The sequence below is a fragment of the Oryctolagus cuniculus genome, chromosome 13 (assembly GCF_964237555.1).
Source record: "Oryctolagus cuniculus chromosome 13, mOryCun1.1, whole genome shotgun sequence".
Taxonomy (NCBI): Eukaryota; Metazoa; Chordata; class Mammalia; order Lagomorpha; family Leporidae; genus Oryctolagus; species Oryctolagus cuniculus.
The window spans coordinates 49188457-49208707 of record NC_091444.1 but is presented as its reverse complement, the minus strand read 5'-3'; the positions used below and the strand labels follow the sequence as shown (position 1 = coordinate 49208707).

The 20251-nt window shown below is 38.9% G+C and overlaps 1 long non-coding RNA gene across 4 annotated transcripts in view; it reads right to left on the bottom strand.

Moving 5' to 3' along the window:
* The window catches only part of LOC103350940 (uncharacterized), a 63860-nt gene that overhangs the window by 30384 nt on the left and 13225 nt on the right, over positions 1-20251 (bottom strand). For 3 of the 4 annotated variants that reach the window (XR_011381497.1, XR_011381498.1, XR_007909680.2), the window contains exons 3-4: positions 18928-19034; positions 16183-16992 (exon numbers count right to left, since the gene is read on the bottom strand). This is a non-coding gene — a long non-coding RNA (uncharacterized lncRNA). Of the gene's footprint in view, positions 1-16182; positions 18830-18927; positions 19035-20251 lie in introns of all 4 variants that reach the window. The other variant, XR_007909683.2, reaches the window with a different exon arrangement.

Sequence of the window (20251 nt, the reverse complement as noted above, 5' to 3'; positions counted from 1 at the left end):
AAGGCGGTCAGTGAGGAGGTTGTTATGGCCCTTACCAAGAGCACTGGAGTTGAGGCCAGATGGGGGTGAGTTAGGAGGAAAATGAGCAGAATCCAAGGAGAGAGGGGGAATTGAGATAACTTTGGGAATGACAATCACTTATGGATATAAGCAGTGTGAAATGTCTTTGATACAGAAGTATGAGTTCAAATTCTAACTCCATCCCTCTGCTTGACCATGGGAGAATTTTTTCCCTAAGTGTCAGATTTCTTGTCTTCAATGTAAGGGTGGCTGAGGGCCACTGCTGTGGCACAGTAGTTTAAGCCACTGCCTGCACCGCTGGCATCCTACATGGGCACCGGCTCAAGTCCCAGCTGCTCCATTTCCTATCCAGCTCCCTGTTAATGTGCCTAGAAAGGCAGCAGAGGATGACTCAAGTTCATGGGAGACCCAGATGAAGCTCCTGACTAAATTCCTGGCCATATGGGGCATGAACCAGCAAATGAAAGATCTCTCTCTGTCTTTCCCCCTCTCGCTGTAACTCTAACTTCAAATAAACAAATAAATCTTTTTTAGAAATAAATAAAGTAAGGATAGTAATTTCAAACTCCAGCTGTTTTGAGACTGTTCATGATTAAATTTATAAAGTGCCTGGCATACGGCTTAAATGAGCTGCAGTAGGAGTTCTAAGTAGAATGAGAAAAGATTTCTATTTTCTTGTTCTGCATTTTAAATGTAAGCATGTTAGATTTTAAAAATGTAACAACCAATGGGGAGAAACAGATTTAAGGAAGGAGAGAAAGAATAATTGATAGAGCAGGAAATCTAAGGAAATAGGAAAGGCTTGCATTTGAATGATAAAATTAGCTGGGAGGTAAGATAAACATGGATGCAAAAAGGCTTGTAAGTATTTGGAAGAGGCTATGAATTTTGTACATTCAGTCAAGGTGCAGGAAACATTTCCTTAGCTCTTGTTGCATGCCAGGCACTGGATACAATGAGTCAAGAGATGACGACTCCCTCAACCCTGACCCTTCCCCAGTGCACAAAGCAATCCCGCTCAGGGGCTCTCCCAGGAGCCTGGGGACTGTGATGTTCCTCTCATGCTGTCACTCACCCCACACCTAGGCCATAACCAGCTCCTCTGGATTCTATCTCTGGAATTTCCTTCTAAATTATCCCACCCTCAGTACGGGGCGCCCATCCTTCTTGCTCTATTCGCCTTCTAGTCTTCCTGTCTCTCATCTTGCCCTTGTTTGCTTGCAGAGGCAAGAGACCCATCAGCACTGCCTCCTAGTGTCTGCATCAGCAGGAAGCAGGAGTCGGGAGGCCATAAAGCCAAGACACTCCAATATGAGACAGAGTCACTCTAACTGGCATCCCAGCCACCTGGCCAGACACCCATCCCTAAAGTTATCTTTTAATTCCATTTCCCAGAACTTTTGACTTCCGCTGAATGTCAAATATAAGTAAATCTGCATGTCAAATGTAAGTAAAGGATAGGACTAATAGAATCTAGTTACATTGTTGCAATGGGTTCACTTCAATATTATTAAGAAAAAAACATTTTTTACCTAATTAAGGCAAAATATCTTAATGACCTTGAAAAGCAAAGCTCAGTAGTGGATTTCTTTTTGAGCCATCTAATTGGTACAACATTGGATTTAAGTTGAAACTGTGGTTCCCCTATGTGGAGCTCCTGGCTGAAAATAGTCAATTTGCAGTCCTACTACCCATTTTCTCTGCCCCATGATTATGTCAATCATACTGAGATCAAATCAATCAAGTTTGATATCTCACTCTAGATGTCTTCGTGTAATTACTTGTACAATTGTATGTGTGAAAAGTATATCTCCTATATAGGTCGGCACATGCTCACTCGGACTTACCTCCAATGGTGGAACTAGAAATGTGCCAGGGAATTTCAACACAATCTTACCAAGGAGGCAGGTACCAATGCCAGTGCACTTGGTAAAGTGATAAGTATAAATACACAACTGATCAAAAAGATAGGGTATGTGTCGATGAGATTTCACAAATAAGACCAGTGTAAGCAACTAATGAAGGACAGAATTAAAAGGGAGAGAATGATCCTGTGGGGGAAGCAGGACACACAGAAGACTCAGAACGGCAAATGCCCAAAACAGCACTCGGGCCTCAGAATCAACCCTTGGGACATTCGGATCTGGCTAAAATGTCCATGAGAGTCTCACAGGCATGTGAAGCCATGACATGGTGGCAAAAAGCAATCTAAAGGAAAGATCCTGGTGAACAAGACCCCAGCAGAAGGAACAGGCCATCAAGGAGGGAGGCGCCTTTCTCTGAAGGGAGGAAGGAACCTCCACTGTGATACGGCCTTGACGAAACAAGTTCAGAGTTGGTGAACTCAAGGGGTTTCCATAGCCTAGACAGCTCATAGCAAGAGTCTTGGGTGATTGCTGACGTCATAAATAAGAGTGCCAATTGTTAAATCGACAATGGGAGTCACTGGGTACAGGCTCCCCATGTAGGATCTCTGTCCTTAATGTGTTTTACTATGAAACTTAAAAACAACACTACTAGTCGAACAATGCCCTATACCTTGTGCGGTTGTATGAGTGCAGCCTGTTGAAATCCTTGCTTAGTGTATACTAAGTTGATCTTCTGTATATGAAGGTAATTGAAAATGAAACTCGATGAAGGGCGGGATGGGAGAGGGAGTGGGAGAGGGGAGGGGCGCGGGAGGGAGAGAGGTTGGGGGGGGAGCCACAACAATACAAAAAGTTGCACTTTGTAAATTCACATTTATTAAATAAAAAATAAATAAAATAAAGTATATCTCCTCTGATTTTTACTGTTTATCTTAATTTTTAAAATTTACTTACAGACGTGGGTTGGCACTATCTTTACTCTATTCTAGGATAACCTGAAATTCCAGCAATTTCATTCAACATGAAGAAGAAAATGAATGCTAATTTTCCTAATATATATAAAGCAATATAAAAATATCATGCTAAATATCAATGTAGCTTTAAAAGTTTATCTTGTTCCTGAAGACTATTTTTAAAAGGTTTAATCTGCGCTTCAAGGCATTGTGCTAATGTATGGTTCTTCTTTCATGGAATTTAAACTCAGAGACAGGAGGAACACAGAAAAATTTCTCATGAGATTCACAGACATTTTCAAGTTTTATAACTGTTTTTTTCTTCCTAAATGTATTTTTTTTTGCAATTTAGAGAAAAAAAGATTACATAACACTAAAGTTAGAGGATAAAGAAGAGGAGGAAGAGCCAGAAGGTCGGGGGGGGAGGAGCGGGGGGAGGACACGGCTGGCCAGTGAGCCAGCAGGATGAATTCTTTGCCTGTGCTTTTCCTCTACTGGGCCCCTTCGTGCAGTCAGTAAACACCTGGAAAAGTCCTCTGGTAGAATTACAAATTATAAAGACAGAATTTCCTCTAGCTATGTGTGAAGCCAAGCCAAAAAGAACAAAGATAATACCAAAGGAAACGAGGTGGGGGGAAAGCTACTGAACTGACTCTCCATCCCCACTCCCACTCTGCCAGGGGACCCCAGTGAACACTAAGGAACCAAAGCCCAGACAACCTGCACATCTCTCCCTGGCTTGATATGGGCTCAGGCTGAAAGAGAGACAAGTATGTGTGACTGATGAAAAGTATCTCTGATAGGAATAAAGTGAGAGGAAATTTGATAAATGCTTATAGGAGCTGGATCAGAGTTCTGCTTGAGTCATCACTTTTCAAGGACATCAAGAAAACTTCAGTAGCGAAAATGTTCTCTTCCAGGTCTGGTTGACAAGAAGTCAGATCTGGCAGCTGTGTCAGTTGCAGTTGTCACATCCAAGTCTGGTGACAGCAACTCACTTGTACTTGGAGTAGATACAAACTCCCATGGAGACAGCAGCTGTTGTATAAGCTAGCAGCTCACCTATTGGGTGGTGTCAATAATGAAACTCATCCTTCATTTCTAGTGATCCCTAATCCCTTACAGCTATATGAAGTTAAATGCTCAGTCAGCCTTGGGAGGAATCAGATTAAATACTCTAGAGGTGGGTATTTGGTCTAGTGGTTTACATCCTATCTGAGATGCCCATGTCCCATGTCAGAGTACCAGGATTTGAGTTCTGGCTCTGACTCCTGGTTCCAACTTTCTGCTAATGCAGACCTTTGGAGACAGCAGGCAGTGACTCAAGTGGTTGGGTCCCTGCCACCCACATAGGAAGCCAAGATTGAGTTCTTGACGCCTGGCCATTTGGGGAGTGATTCAGAAGGCAGGAGTCTCCGTAGAATGACAATCGCTTTAAGTAGCATTCTGACCTCAGAATCAGCCCTTAAGGCATTCTGGTCTGGCTGAAAAGCCCATGAGAGCATTTCAGGGATGGAAAAAGGCACTGTGGCAAAAAAAAAAATGTCCTACATGAAGAATCTCTGTGAATTATACCCCAGTGGAAAGAAGGGGCCATCAAAGAAGGATGTACTTTTCTCCGAAGAGAGGAGAGAACTTCCACTTTGCTTTTGGTCTTGTCTAAATACTGATGGAGGTATTCAAAGGCTTCCATAGCCTCAGAAGCTCAAGTCAAGAGCCTTGAGTGATCACTGTCATCATACATAAGAGTGTTAATTGTTAAATTAACAACAGGAGTCACTGTGCACTTACTTCCCATGCAGGACCTCTGTACTCAATGAGTTGTATTGAGAGAATTAACTATAAAACTTGTTCTCAAATAGTTTGTGTGTGTGTGCAAATTGTGAAATCTTTACTTAGTATAGAGTTGGTCTTCTGTGCATAAGGTTAATTGAAATAGAATCTTAATGGAGAATTGGACTGGGAATGGAAGAGGGAGGAGGAGGTGGGGTGGGAGTGGGGGTGGGAGGGCAGGTATGGTGGGAAGAATCACTATATTCCTAAAGTTGTACTTATGAAATTTGTATTCCTTAAATAAAAGGTTTCTTGGGGGGGGGGAATAGGTCTCTCTCTCTCTCTCTCTCTCTCTTCCCCTCCCTCCTTCTCTTTCTCCCTCTCTCTCTTCCCCTCCCTCCTTCTCTTTCTCCCTCTCCTTCTCAAATAAAACCACTGTAGTGAAAAGGGCAACTCCGTGAGCTTAGTACAGATTCTAGAGCCTGCCCAGGCAACCATCTCTTATGAGGCCACACACCCCTACTTTACAGCAGTATGAAACACAAAATATCAGACCTATAACAGAAAGATGGAGGATATTTATTCTATTAAAAATAACTGTGAATTTGCCTACTGTTTAAAATAACTTTTATAAAAATAACTGTAATATACAGTGCATACAATAATATACAGTGTATATAATATACAGTGTATACAATATACAGTGTATACAATATACGGTATATACAATAATTTTTATAAAAAATAACTGTAAGTAATCCTACTGTTTACAATTCACAGTAGGATTTAATTAAATTCTGAATGCAACTAAAGAATGATTTAATTTTCAAAGGTTTAATTCTTTTTTAACTTCTTTGAGATCACATTAAATTATGCTATTGGTGGTTTCACTAGAAAAAAAATAACAGGCATTTACTCCAAGTAGTTTCCAGCTCTCTGTTCTGATTCTTTGTAGAAAAGTAATCAAAATAGAAATTAAGAAGCTTTTTAATTCATTGTTTCTGCATCAGAGTCAGAGCTAAAGGGATGTAAGCTGCAATTTTATTATGGCCTATTTGTCTGAAGGTTGGCTAAAAAAGGAAACCACTAAAATTAAAAATTTTTCAGGAAATTAAAAACATATGTGTATAATAGATAACTTCCTTGCTGAGAACATGTGAATCTACTCCTTAATATTGGTTATGGGCAGTATTGATTTGATCACTTCACACACACACAGATCATAAGTCAGGGTCAGAGGGAAGGCACTCTTCTTTATCAGGGTTTCCTTCACCAGTCAATTTTGGTACACTAGAGGCTTTTTAATCTTCTTTCACTTTTTCTGTTTTCTCATGGTATTTTCTTTTAAAGTAATCAACAACAACCAAAATAATTTCTCCTACTAAACAAAATAATTTCTCCTACTAAGTAAAGATTTCACAACAAAATAATTTCTCAGAACATAAGCATTGTGTTCTGAGATAATCTGAAGTACATCACAGAAATAAGGTATTTTATACCTCAACAACCATACCATATATACTTTAAAATTTTCATTTTAAAGAGTGATTATTATGCATGGGAAACTAATTTCAAGGAGAATACTATGTAACTGATAAGTATTTTGAAAATCACATATTGGGCTCCTGCAAAATAGCCTAGTCACGGTGTCTGGTACACAGCAAGTATATAATAATTATGTATTGAACTGAAAATTTTTCCAAATAGAAAAAAGAAAAAAAACAAAACAAGAATTTCTGAGTCACACAGAGGCAAAGGCTCATCTGAGATTTATATAGAGAAACAGATTTACTTGTATATGTTGTTAAAGTGGAATTTGCTTAGTAATCAGTAAAACAATACCATTTACTATCAGATAAATGTCTAGACTTAGAGAGTTAGTAGTTAACATGTAGATTTTTATCTAGTAGAGATGCATATAATTTCCATCCAATGGGAAAGATATTCCCAAATGTTTCAGGTTATTGTCCTATAGTTTGTTATCCAGTTTTTGTGTGTAACTCAATGGTATTTTCCTATATCCCTTAATTAAACTGGATATGAATATCTTGCACCTCAAATGTTCTTTGAAACAGTGTCAACATCTTATCAGTTCCCTCATTAATTGATGAACTGAACAAACACAGCAGCCTGGGTTCTCATTCCAGGTAATGTGGAGTAAGCACACCCCGCCCTGTCACTCCCATTGAGGTGGTGATAAATCCTGGATAGGATACATGCAACAGCTCCTGGAGGCCCCTGAGAAGTAAACAGTAGCAAGAAGATCAGAGAAGACAAAAATCTGAATTACTGCTGCACTGATGGTGAACTTATCTTTTTATTTTCTTCAGCTAGTCCCTGTGCGGAACAAAACCTAGCCAATAGCTAGAAGTGAGTGTAAGCACATAAAAAGCTGAGAGAGAAACCCTCCTGAGAAACAGGTGAAAGAGAGTGTGGAGGCAAGTGACTGTTTTTCCTCCCTCCATCCCTCCCTTCGTCCCTCCCTCCCTTACTTCCTTCCTCCCTTCCTTCCTTTCCTCCCTCTCCCCCACTCTTTCTTTCCATTGTTGGCCACCTCAGCTCCAAAGCATCCTGCAGCAGTGGTGCCAGTGGGATCCTGTAGCAGCCTCAGATGGCTTTATGATCACCCCATCCTCCTGATGTTTGACTGTAGATGTACTATAGCTATGGCCATAGTGTGGCACAGCAGTATAAGCTAAGTTTTCTGGCTGGAGGACCTAAAGGGAAGTCTCAAAGAATGAGCCAAATACAAGGAAGATCATGCATAGAAAGAAGCTCAGAAAGCAACCCTGTAAAATTAAGTCTGTATTCCTAAGTCTACCCTGAGTTGGGAATACATGGGTTGACCTGAAACAGCACACACATAGACTTTGAGAGCTGTGGGATAGACTACAATCCAAATTCTAAACTGGACAGTGGTTGCAATACATGTGATACTGACACAAATAGCCCTACAAAGCTTTGAAAGCTGGACTGGCCCCGAAATGACAATCCACTGAAAGTTGGTTGGAATTTAAATCAAATTAGGCCAATTATCTGCTACACGGGAGGAATATCCTTAGAATATAAATAAGAGCCATAAGACTTATAACACATTGTGATACCCTAAAATTATTCAGTTCATTAAGAACCAGGAACATCTCAACTTATAGGAGAAAAACAATCAATAGACACCAATACTTGGCTGACCCGGATGTTTATCACAGTCAGATTTTTAAAGTGCTCCAAATAGTGAGGTAAAACACTCTTGAAATGAACAGAGGTAAAAAATCTCAGAAAAAAAATAGAAGACACACCCATGCTTAAAAAAAAACAGAAAGAAATGGAGGGGGAGAGGTACTTTGGTACTAATAATGCTTTGTTCTTAACTTGGGTGCCAGTTTATGACTATAATCAGAGGACCAAAAACTCATTTATCTGTAAACTTATGTGCATTTCTTCGTATGCATACTGTATGTCAATAAGATGTTTGGATGGAAGATGTAAAAATAGAAATTTATAAATGAAAAATATCATAAATTTTTATTAGAAATACCATAACCAAAAGAGGTTTAACAGTGAAATAAAGTACAAGAAACCCATGAACTTGAAGATAGAACAGTAAAAATGACCCAATATGAACAATGTGGGAAAGAATGGAAAAACAATTGACATGCTCTTGGGGATGAGGCAAGGAACCTGAGGTACAACTAAAAAGTTCTGATATTAGCATAATCAGTCTCAGTAAATTAGAAGAAAGGGTGTAGTACAAAAGATATTGAATAAATATGGGCTGAGATGGCTCCTTAGATTTGGTTAAAGTCATAAATCTACTTATTCGGCGCCGGATTTGTGACGTAGTGGGCTAAGCCTTCGCCTGTGGTGCCCGCATCCCATATGGCCGCCAGTTCTAGTCCCAGCTGCTCCACTTCCGATCCAGCTCTCTGCTATGGCCTGGGAAAGCAGTGAAGGAAGGCCCAAGTGCTTGGATCCCTACATACACATGGGAGACCTGGAAGAAGGTCCTGGATCCTGGCTTTGGATCAGCACAGCTCCGGTCTTTGGGACCATTTGTGGAGTGAAGCAGGATGGAAGACCTTTCTCTCTGTCTCTCCTTCTCTCTGTCTGTAATTCTATTTCTCGAGTTAAAAAAATAAAAATCTTAAAAACAAAACCTACATATTCAAGAATTTCAGTGAATGCCAGTAAAGTAAATCCAAAGAAATCCATTCCCAGACACATCAAAATCAAAGTATCAAAAACCAAAGAGAAAGTAGATAACATGACTGTCTGATACAGAAAAATCTCAAGGAATCTAATAGAAACACCCAAGAGCTAACAAGTGAGTTCACTTAGGTTTCAGGATAAAAAGTTAATGCACAAAAACTCAACTCTTTTTCTATATAGTAACAATGAACACTTGGAAAGCAAAATTAAAATAAAGTCTTTGGAAGATCTACAACTAAATACTTTGGATGATTTACAGCTAAATAATTTACAGAAAATATATTAAGGTTCTTACATGATCTGTGTGCTGAATATCAAAATGCTGATGGAAGCAATAAAGAAGACCTATGATGATACATAGTGTACTTATGAATCTAAAGATGCAATGTGTTGAAGATGTTGATTCTCCCCCAAATGATCTCAGGTTTTAATGCAAGTCCACCAAAATCCCAGCAAAGTTTTTTCTAGACATAGAAAGTTCCATAAAACTTTGTATATGGAAAGGCATAAGCTGAAGAACAGCTAAATCAGTCTTGACAAAGAAAACCAAAATGAGACAAATCATTTACTTGATATTAAGGTTTATGATATAGCTACAGTAACTCAGACAGATAACTAGTAGAGGGATTGACACCTAATAGATTGATGTACCAAAACAGTGGACACAGAAACAGACTCATACCAATAACTCAATTGATTTTTGACATAGATACAAAAGCAGGTCAATGGAAGAAAGCCTTTACAACAAATGTTGCAATTAGGTATAAAGGATCAATGTGATGATAAAACTGTCCATTAGCTTAACTGTTTGTGAGCCTACTCATGTGGTATAATTGTACAGGACTCAATATACATATGCAGAAGTGAAACTGGGAAACCTAAACAAAATAATTGGACAATATCACGGTCAAAATGCTTGTTATTATATTGTACTATAATTTTAAAATGCTATAATTGGGATACATGAAATGTTTATTATTTCTTACAAGAGCATGAGAATCTATAATTAGCACATAAAAGTTCCTATTAAAAATTTGCTGGCCATATTTGTGATACCTAAGTCTGGACTCTAATCTGTTCATTGATCTGTCTATCCCTTCAGCAACACCACACTATCCTGGTTGCCACAGCTTTATAGTCTTAAAATCATGAAAGTAATTCTTTCAAGTTTATACTTTTCAAAAGTTCTTTTGGCTTTAATAATTTATTATTATAATAATTAATTAATGTGATCATATGGTTTTTCTTCTTCATACTGCTAATGTGGTTGTTTACACTGATTTTCTTTTTTTTTTTAACTTTTATTTAATGAATATAAATTTCCAAAGTACAGCTTATGGATTACAGTGGCATCCCCCCTCCGCCCATAACTTCCCTCCCACTCGCAACTCTCCCCTCTCCCACTCCTTCTCCTCTTCCATTCACATCAAGATTCATTTTCAGTTCTCTTTATATACAGAAGATAAATTTAGTATATATTAAGTAAAGATTTCAACAGTTTGCACCCAAACAGAAACACAAAGTGAAAAATACTCAAACAGTAAACTGTTGAAATCAAACTGTTGAAATATTTACTTAATATATACTAAATTTATCTTCCTTAATGTGCTGTGCATTGAGATTTAATGCTATAACGAGTACTCAAACAATATATTTCACTTTGTGTTTCTATGGGGGTGCAAACTGTTGAAATCTTTACTTAATGCATACTAAACTGATCTTCTGTAAAAAAAAAAAAAGAAATTATCAATTCCCAACTTGACTCTCACTGGGATTAAACATGACAATAGGTCTGATCTGATTTCATCATCATTTAAAAAAAATCATCTATTATTTTTCACTTTATGTTTCTGTGTGGGAGCAAACTGTTGAAATCCTTACTTAATGTATACTAAGCTGATCTTCTGTATATTAAGATAATCGAAAATGAATCTTGATGTGAATGGAAGGGGAGAGGGAGTGGGAAAGGGGAGGGTTGTGGGTGGGAGGGACGGTATGGGGGGGAAGCCATTGTAATCCATAAGTCGTACTTTGGAAATTTATATTCATTAAATAAAAGTTAAAAAAAATGCAGTAAAAAAATACTGTTTGAGTACTAATTATAGCATTAAATCACAGTGTACTGCACATTAAGGACAGAGATCCTACATGAGGAGTAAGTGCACAGTGACTCCTGTTGTTACTTAACAAATTGACACTCTTGTTTATGGTGTCAGTAATCACCGTAGGCTCTTGTCATGAGTTACCAAGGCTATGGAAGCCTTTTGAGTTCGCCGACTCTGATCATATTTAGACAAGGTTGTAGTCAAAGTGGAAGTTCTCTCCTCCCTTCAGAGAAAGGTACCTCCTTCTTTGATGACCCGTTCTTTCCACTGGGATCTCACTTGCAGAGATCATTCATTTAGGTTTCTGTGTGTGTGTGTGTGTGTGTTTTCCCCAGAGTGTCTTGGCTTTCCATGCCTGAAATACTCTCATGGGCTCTTCAGCCAGATCCAAATGCCGTAAGGGCTGATTCTGAGCCAGATACACTGTTTTTCAAACATGAATTAGCCTTGCATTCTTAGGATGAAACTATCTTGGTCAGATAAGTTATTATTCTTATTTATTGCTGGATTTTATTCGCTTAATATTTATTAAAGGATTTTTGTATGTAGGCTCATGATGGATATTAATCTGTAGTTAATTTGTATGTCCTTGTCTGATATTGGCATTATAGTAATGCTAATTTCTTATGAGTTAGGAAGCATCTTCTATTTTCTGGAAAAAATGTGGTGTAGGTTTGGTATTAATTATTTTTTTTAAGATTTGTTTATTTTAAAAGTAGAAAGACAGAACTAGAGGGACAAAGAGAGAGATATTCCATCTGTTGGTTTACTTAGCAAATGCCTACAATAGCCAGAGCTGGGCCAGGCTGAAGCCAGGATCCTGGAACTCCATCCTAGTCTCCCCAAGGGTGGCAGGTATCCAAGTACTGGGGCCACCATGGGCCGTCTTTCCAGGTGCAAGGGCAGGAAGCTGGGACTAAAAATGGAACTTAGATATGGAATGTGGGCCTCCTAAACAGCCGTTCAGCCTGCTGTGCTGCAACACCCTACAAAGTGTTAATTCTTTAAAATTCACCAATAAAACTATATGGATGAGGAAATTTATGTTTTGGAGTTTTTAAATGAAATGAATTCATTTACTAGGACTACTTAGGCTATCTATTTCATCTTTGGTGAGTTTTGGTAATCTGAGGTTTTTGATGAATTGGTCCACTGAGTATAAGTTGCTCAACTATGGTACTTGTAACATTCTGTTATTTTCCTTTAATGTGTGGGGGGTTTGTAGTGATTGTTTCTTCTTCAACCCCTGATATTTGTAATTTATGTCTTCTCTCTTTATTAGTTGTCAGCAATTTGCTGACATTATTGGCCTTTCTATAAAATCAGCTTTTTATTTTATTTTCTCTAATGTTTTTTTGTTTTCAATTTCTTTGATTTTTGATTACTATTATTTCCCTCCTACTTATGTTGGTTTCATTTTCTTCCTTTATAGTTGCTTGAGGTAGGAGCTTATTGTATGAGACCTCTTTTGATTTCTGATGTAAGAATTCAGCGCAACAGATGTCCTTCTCAACACTGCTTTAGTTGTGTCCCACAAAACTTGATACATTGTGCTTTCATTTGCATTCAGTTTAATTCTGTTATGTCAGAGAACACTTTCTGTATCATTTTAATTATTTTAAATTTGATGAGGTTCATTTTATGGCTCAGGATATCTGCATATTTCACATGCACATAAAGGGAAACAAAAGATGTATCCTGCTATTGGGAGTATTTTGTGTATATATATATATATATATATTATATATTGTTAGTTGCTAGTGTTGCTCAAACTTTGTATATCCTTGTTGATTTTTGGTTGTTCATAAGTCCTACCAGTTGCTGAGAGGGACATGTTGAAGTTCTCAATTATAACTGATAATTGGTCTACTCCTTTCCTTTCTATCAGTTTTTAATTTATTTTCATTTGTTTGAGGGTGGCGTGGGGAGAGAGAGATCAACCTCATGGGATCCAAGGCAGGAGCCAGGAAAAAATTCCACTGCCTCCCATTTGGGAGGCAGGAATCCAATTACTGGAGCCATCAGCACTGTCTCCCAGGGTCTGCAATGGTGAGAAACTGGATTCAGGAGCCAGAGCCAGGATTTGAACCTGGGCACTCTGATGTGGGACATGAGCATCTCAATTGTTAGAATTAATGCCTACTCCTCTGTTTTTGTTTTCCTTATTTATTTTGAGGTCTTATTTTTTGATGCATTCACATTCAATAATATGCTTCCTCATGGTTTAATTCATTTTATTATTGGGTTATTTCCCTCTTTATTAAATTTCTTTGTTTTTTAGCCTACCTTACATTTAAAAAGCCACTCCTACTTTCTTTAAAATTAACATTTGGGGCCGGCGCCGTGGCTCACTTGGCTAATCCTCCGCCTGCGGCACCGGAATCCCATATGGGCACCAGGTTCTAGTCCCGGCTGCTCCTCTTCCAGGCCAGCTCTCTGCTGTGGCCCGGGAGTACAGTGGAGGATGGCCCAAGTGCTTGGGCCTTGCACCCTCATGGGAGACCAGGAGGAGGCACCTGGCTCCTGGCTTCGGATCGGCGTAGCTCCGGCCGTAGCGGCCATTTGGGGGGTGAACCTACGGAAGGAAGACCTTTCTCTCTGTCTCTCCCTCTCACTGTCTGTAACTCTACCTGTCAAATAAATAAATGATCTTTAAAAAAATTAACATTTATATGGTCCATCCTGTTATTTTCTGTAAAATTATGCCAATGAATTGGAAGTGATTTTTTGTAGACAGATATACAGTTATTATTCCGACAATCTGTCTTTTGATTTGTTCTTACTCCTATGCTGTTCTTTTCTTGTCTTCTTGTGAGTTACCTGAACTTTTTTTAGGATTCCATTTTGGCTTTTTATAAAAGTGTTTTTGAGTATAGCTCTTTGTACAGCTTTTGTAATGGTCACCGTGGAAATCACAAATACACGTATGGTTATCACAGTGTAAAGTCATCTATATTTTACTACTTCAAGTAATATGTGGAAACCTTGCCTCCACTCAGGGCCCCTTACTCTCTCCACTTATAAATATCATTGTCTTGAGTATCAGCTGTTGTAATTTTTGCTTCAATCATCACATAAAATTTATAAAACTCATGAGGAAATGAATAGTCTATTTTTTTTTTTCAATTCCTTCTCTCTTCTGGGTCCTTCCAGATTATTTTATCATTTCTTTTCTGTTTGGAGACTGTTATTTAGTCTATCTATAAGGGTAGGCCTGCTAACTGTAAAATCTTTTCAGTTTTCCTTTACTTAGAATGTCTTTATTTCTCCCTTTTTATTGTTAAAGGACAGTTTCACCAGAAATTTATGATTGGCAGTTGCTTTCATTAGCACTTGAAAAAGTGACAAGTTTTTTTCTCTGTCTTCCATGGTTTTAGATGAAAAAACCCACTCTAACTTGAATTGTTGTTCCCCTACAGGAAATACATGCTTTTTCTAGTTTCTTTCATGTTTTTAACTCTTCTTTATCTTTCAACAGTCTCAGTTTCTTTGATTTTTGATTACTATTGTTTCCCTCCTACTTATGTTGGTTTCATTTTCTTCCTTTTTAGTTGAATTGATTTCTTTGGATTTTACCTATTTGGGGTTTTCTCCTCTTCCTGAATTAAAGTGTTTATATCTTTTGCCAAATTTGAGGAGTTTAGCTATTATTTATTGGAATTCAGTCACACTCTTTTTCTTCTGGAAGTACAATGACAAGAATGTTGGATCTTGTATTACTGTCTTATAGGCCCCATTTTCTTTTCAGTTAATTTTCTCAGTTGTATATATTGGTAAATTATATTATTCTTTCTGCAAGATTACTGACTCAATAATCTATCTTCCTCAGGCTACTAATGAGCCCATCCAGTGAAGATTTTATTTCTGTCATTGTATTTTTCAGTTCTATAATTAAAAAAAGAAGATTTTACTTATTTGAAAGGCAAAGTGAGAGAGGAGGGAGGGAGGAAGGGAGATAGGGAAGGAGGGGGAGGAGGAGAGAGAGAGGGGGAGAGAGAGAGAGAGAAGGAGAGAGAGGAAGAGAGAGAGAGAGAGAGAATCTTCCATCCATCACTCCTCAAACAGCCACATCAGTTGGGGATGGGCCAGGTCAAAGCCAGGAGCCAAAAAGTCCATCTGGTCTCTAACATGGGTGGCAGGGTTCCAAGTACTTGGGCCATCTTCTGCTGCCTTTCCAGGCCTATTAGCAAGGAACTTGGACTTTCAGCAGTGCCACCAGGACTTGAGCCAGCACACTGTCACAGGAAGCTGGCATTGTAGGCAGTGGCTTAAACTGCTGAGCCACAACCCAGTCACAATTCTATAATTTATATTTGGTGTGTTTTTATAAGTTCTACCTTATTGCTGAAATTTTATGTTTTTAAAACTTATTTCAAGAAAAATTGTGAATGCTTTAAATATTCTTTGGAAAATTTTAAAGTTCGATTTATCTTAGCATTGACATTAGCTGACTTTCTTCACTCTTGGTACGATGAGTCTTTTTAGAAACCATTCTGGACACGTTTATTGTTAGGAAATTCTGGGGCAATTTATTTTAGAAAGTAGTCACTCTGTTTATGTTCAACATATAGGTTCTGGCCTACTTTTGTGGGCTGATCCCAATGACAGGTTAGTTTTCAGAGCCTTTCAGTGTGTGTATGTGCTGTTTGCAGGGAAGGTTTTAGTGCCATTGCGGCACACAAAGGTTCCTGCTGGGGCTTCCTGAGGAGATACAAGGGATTTCCCCATTCTGGGCCTTATTCTAAAAGGAGTGAAGCCTGGATCCTGCAGGGAGCAAGAGGCTTCCCTAGACAGAGGCTTCTTGAGGCTGAATCCTCCCAGCCTATGTCAGATGGGTAGCACTTCCGCTCAGGGCACTTGGGGCAGGAGTCCCTACTCCATGTCTCTTGGTGGGTGAGGGTCATCTCCAGTCCACCAGGACAAAGGGGCTTTCTCTATTCAGTTTCTTACTGTGCTTATGTCTCTTTTGCCAGCTCTGCCCAACGGCTTGAAGACTCCCAGCAGCAGAACAGAGTCTCAGCCCCACTGGGACAAAGCAGATTCCTAGGCTATGCCATTTCTTTGCTGACCAAGGACCCTTTTTCTAGGGCCTCCTGGCTGCAAGCATCTCTGGATAAGGGAAGCTGGTCTCAGGCCTTCAACGACACCTGCTGTAGCCAGGTCCCACCTGCTAGTGCTGCCCAGACGCCTTAGCAGGGAGGGAGATGAGGAGGGGAAGAGGATGGAATCTGGCTGGCAGAAGAGGAGTTTGCTCACCTTAGACACTTCGTGTTGGTGTGGCTCCAATCAACCCACTTGTCAGTGGAACTTGGCTGTCTGGTTTTGCTGGACAGACTATTAGTTACTTTCTGGTGCTGGGTTGGGTGGTCTTCTGTTGGATACAGGACATGGGATGTTGTGCTGCTGTGTTGATTCCCCCATAGAGTCCCCAGCCAGTTCACCTTCTTAGTACCATCTTTGGAGTTCTTTTGTTACCTCTTATATTATTTCCAAGGCTAGTGGTTGTATTTAGCAAAAAGGAGCAGATAAAAACTACTCATTGCCCTTTTGATGTCTGTCAATGGCAGTACCAAAAGACACTTGAAATGCTGTAATCCCAAAAATCACAATCCTGGAAAATTAAGACCCTCAATCTTCAAATCGTGAAAGCCAAAATCCTGAAAACTGTAATTCCTATGGGTGAAAAGAGTTTCTGGGAAGCTATATGATACAGGAGTGATGAAAAATCCATTCAAAAAATGCATCATTTATCTGCATTGGCATTCCTTCCAACAGATGAAATTCCAAAAGCTTTTAATACATTGAAGCTGCATTTGACTGAAGAAGCCACTGAAGTTACTGACTGGTTTGAAAATAATTATGTAGGATAATAAGACACTAGAGCAGCGACGTTGTTGTTGAAAAATCAGGATTGTCTGTCCCATATTTGAGATCTGTGTATGAGTGCATGTGGAATCAAAACAACATAGAAGCATGACGCAGAAGATGGGAAAGTTTAATCAGGAATCCTCATGTCAGTTATAATGAATCATGTGGGAATTTCCAAAAAATCAATGTGAATGCATTCTAGGGGAGAAAAAAAGAAGAAAAAGACATTGTGACACAAAATTTCAAAACACAGTTAATGATCATGGAAGTCAGTCAGCTCCCAGAGGCTATCTCCATGCAATTGCCCATTATCCATCCCCATAATGCGCTTGTCAGTAGGTTGAGCTGTTTTTTTCCTTTTTTGTTTTCTTTCTTTTTTAGCATCTTCCCCACACTATTTTAATTTTTCACCATTATTTTTAGAAATTTGCATCATTTTCAATGTCAGAGGCATACATTGTGCAAAGATGCTCAGGAAGTTCTAATCTGTGTTGCACATTTTTGGCAAATTTGACTCCAACACAGTGTGTTACCGCAGCACTGACTTTGTAAACATTGTGTGTGTGTGTATTATATATAAATGCTCAGACTTACTCAGGAGGTGTTGAGATGTCCTTTGTGAATGCCTGCAATCAAGTGAGATAAAATTCTTGGAGACCTCGGTTCTTTGGATGACTACGTAAGTGGTGATGGGATCAACATCATCAAAGACTAAGGTTGTCTATCATAATGCTTCAGATGACCAATTATTTTTATTACTATTTTTTATTTTTAAGAAAATTGATTTATTTGATAGGCAGAGTGACCCAGGTAGGGAGACAGGTCTTCTATCTGCTGGTTTACTCCCCAAATGGTTGCAACAGCCAGTGCTGGGCCAGCCCAAAGCCAGGAGCCCAGAACTCCATCCAGGGTAGCAGGGACCCAAGTACTTGGGCCATCATCAGATGACCAGTTATAAAGCTGGGTGCACACAATTACCAACCAGAGTGAAATGCATTTATACATTTTGCTTGTTCACTATTTCTTTATAAATGCATGTGACTGCTATTACTACACCTGATTGTTCATGCTTATGGAAATATGTGCTGTTATTGCTTGTTCTATTGTGTAAAGTGGCCTATGAAGTGTTCCATAATTTTTTATATTGTCTCAAAATAAAGCCCCTTTAAAAATCAAATAAATGTCTTTTAAAGAAGTTTTAAACTATTTTAGCCAAAATCATGTTTTTGTGAGTTTGATCTTTTGGGACTTTAGACTTTAGGGATTTTAATCTGTCAGGGTTTCAACATTTGGGATTATAGCATTCTGGATAGTTTTCTGGGAATTATGGCCTGAACCCACCTTGATCTGCAAGAAGTCACTAAGTGATTCTGACAAAGGTGTAAACACAATCAAGTAAGGAAAGGCTGTTATTCAGCAAATACTACAGGGGCAATTGGATGCCTCAGTGCAAATTAAGCTTTAACCTATTCCTTACATCCTATGCAAGAAATGAACTCAAAATCCATGCTAGATCTAAATAGAAAATCTAAAAGCATTCAAATTTTAGCCAAAAACAAAGGAGGGAATCTTGATATGGAGTTAGAAAAAGAGTTTTTAGACATGACACTAAAAATAAAATTTTTTGATAAACTGGACATCATCAAAATTAAAAAGTTTTGAACTGAGAAAGATACACAGAGAATGAAAAGACAAGGTACAGATGAGCCACAAATCTAATACAAGACTCACAGCCAAGAAATATTAAGAGTTATCAATATTAAAGAGTAAAACAAATAGCCTGATTTAGAAAATGTGCATTAGACTTGAATAGACACTTCAGCAAGAGGATATCAGGATGGCAAATAAGTAACATCATTAGCTATTAGGGAAATGCAAATTAGAACAATGATGTGACACTATTTGCATATTAGAATAGCTAAAAAATACTGACAATACCAGTGCTAATGAGAATGTGGGGCACGTAGAACTCTCCTACATTGTTGATGAAAATCCAAAACACTATCACTACTCTTCAAAGGTTTGGCAACATCTTCTGAAATAAAACATACAGTTATTATATGACCCAGAAATCCCACTTCCATGTATTTACACTAGACAAATTAGAACTCACATCTACACAAAATTCTGTACCTGAATGTTGAGTGCAGCTTGATTTACAATCACCAAAAACTGGAAACAACTCCAGTGACCTTCAGCAGGTGAACTGATATATCGTACTGCATCCATACAATGGGATTCTGCTCAGAAGGAAAAAGAAATAAATTACTGATGCACTAAAGAGTTTGGAATAACCTCCTCATGCTGAGGAGGGAAAAAAAAAACAGTCTCAAATTTCCATACCGTACAATCCCATTCACAGGGCATTTTCAAAAAGACTAAACTGTAGGAGCAGAGAACAGATTGGACAATACCAGGTACTTGGCTTCCTGCAGCAATGGAAGTGTTTGACATCCTGATTGTAATGACGGCTACACAAATCTTTCTTTCAAATTCATAGGATTGTATATAGAAGTACATTTTATGGTATAGTTAATCTAAAAAAATAAAAATTTGCCATGTATCCATTCTATGTTTGCATGAGAGTTATCATTTTCCTTTTATATATATGATATTTTAACACTACAAATAGTGTGACTCATTCCAGGCACTTTGCAGGTATGATTTGATGAACTACAGCCCATTCCCTACTCTGTACCCCTTCCTCAAACATCACATCCTCAACTTAGACATATTGGTGTCAATGGACAAAATCATCATTTTGCTACAATATCCCCGGGCTAATGTGTAACATCGTTTCTGCCATCTGTACCTCAACAAGGCTCACTTTATCAAACATCTCCCGAGGGATCGCTACTAGCCGAGAGCTGGGACTGGGCGAATATTGCCTGTGACGTTAGAGGACCCTCCGGGAGGAAGTGGGAGGATTTCCTCACCCATTCCAAGAGCAGCTCTGCAAGGAATTCACAGACACTGAAAATGCAAGATGCAAGGATCACAGAGTCACAGCCTCCTCACTTCACGGCAGGCACAGCTTTTGCTTTTTTTCCTTAACAATTACCAATGTACAAGTCTAAAATGTGGTACTCTCAAAGATGCATTTCCCCTTTTCAAGTAGATCTTGGCTTCTGCAATGTCACACAGAGGCAGATCAAGAGGCAGCCACCTGTGGCCCCAAATGACCTTGGGTAGTGACCTTTACAATGAATAAAATGAAGTCCTATCTTCCCAAGCAGTGCAAGCACTTGGCGAGACTCCACTGTAGGCTGAGAAGCTGCCTTGAAACCTTAGGCACAAACACAGACTGCTCCCCTACCCCAGGCCTAGCTACCCAGCTCTCCAGAGTGATGGGAGAAGTCTCCAGAACAGACTAAGGTGTGAGTTGAAATGGTGGGGCTTCAAGGGGGAGAACACTGCCTCTAGTTCCTGACTTACAGGCAATAGTGCTTCCCGTTCA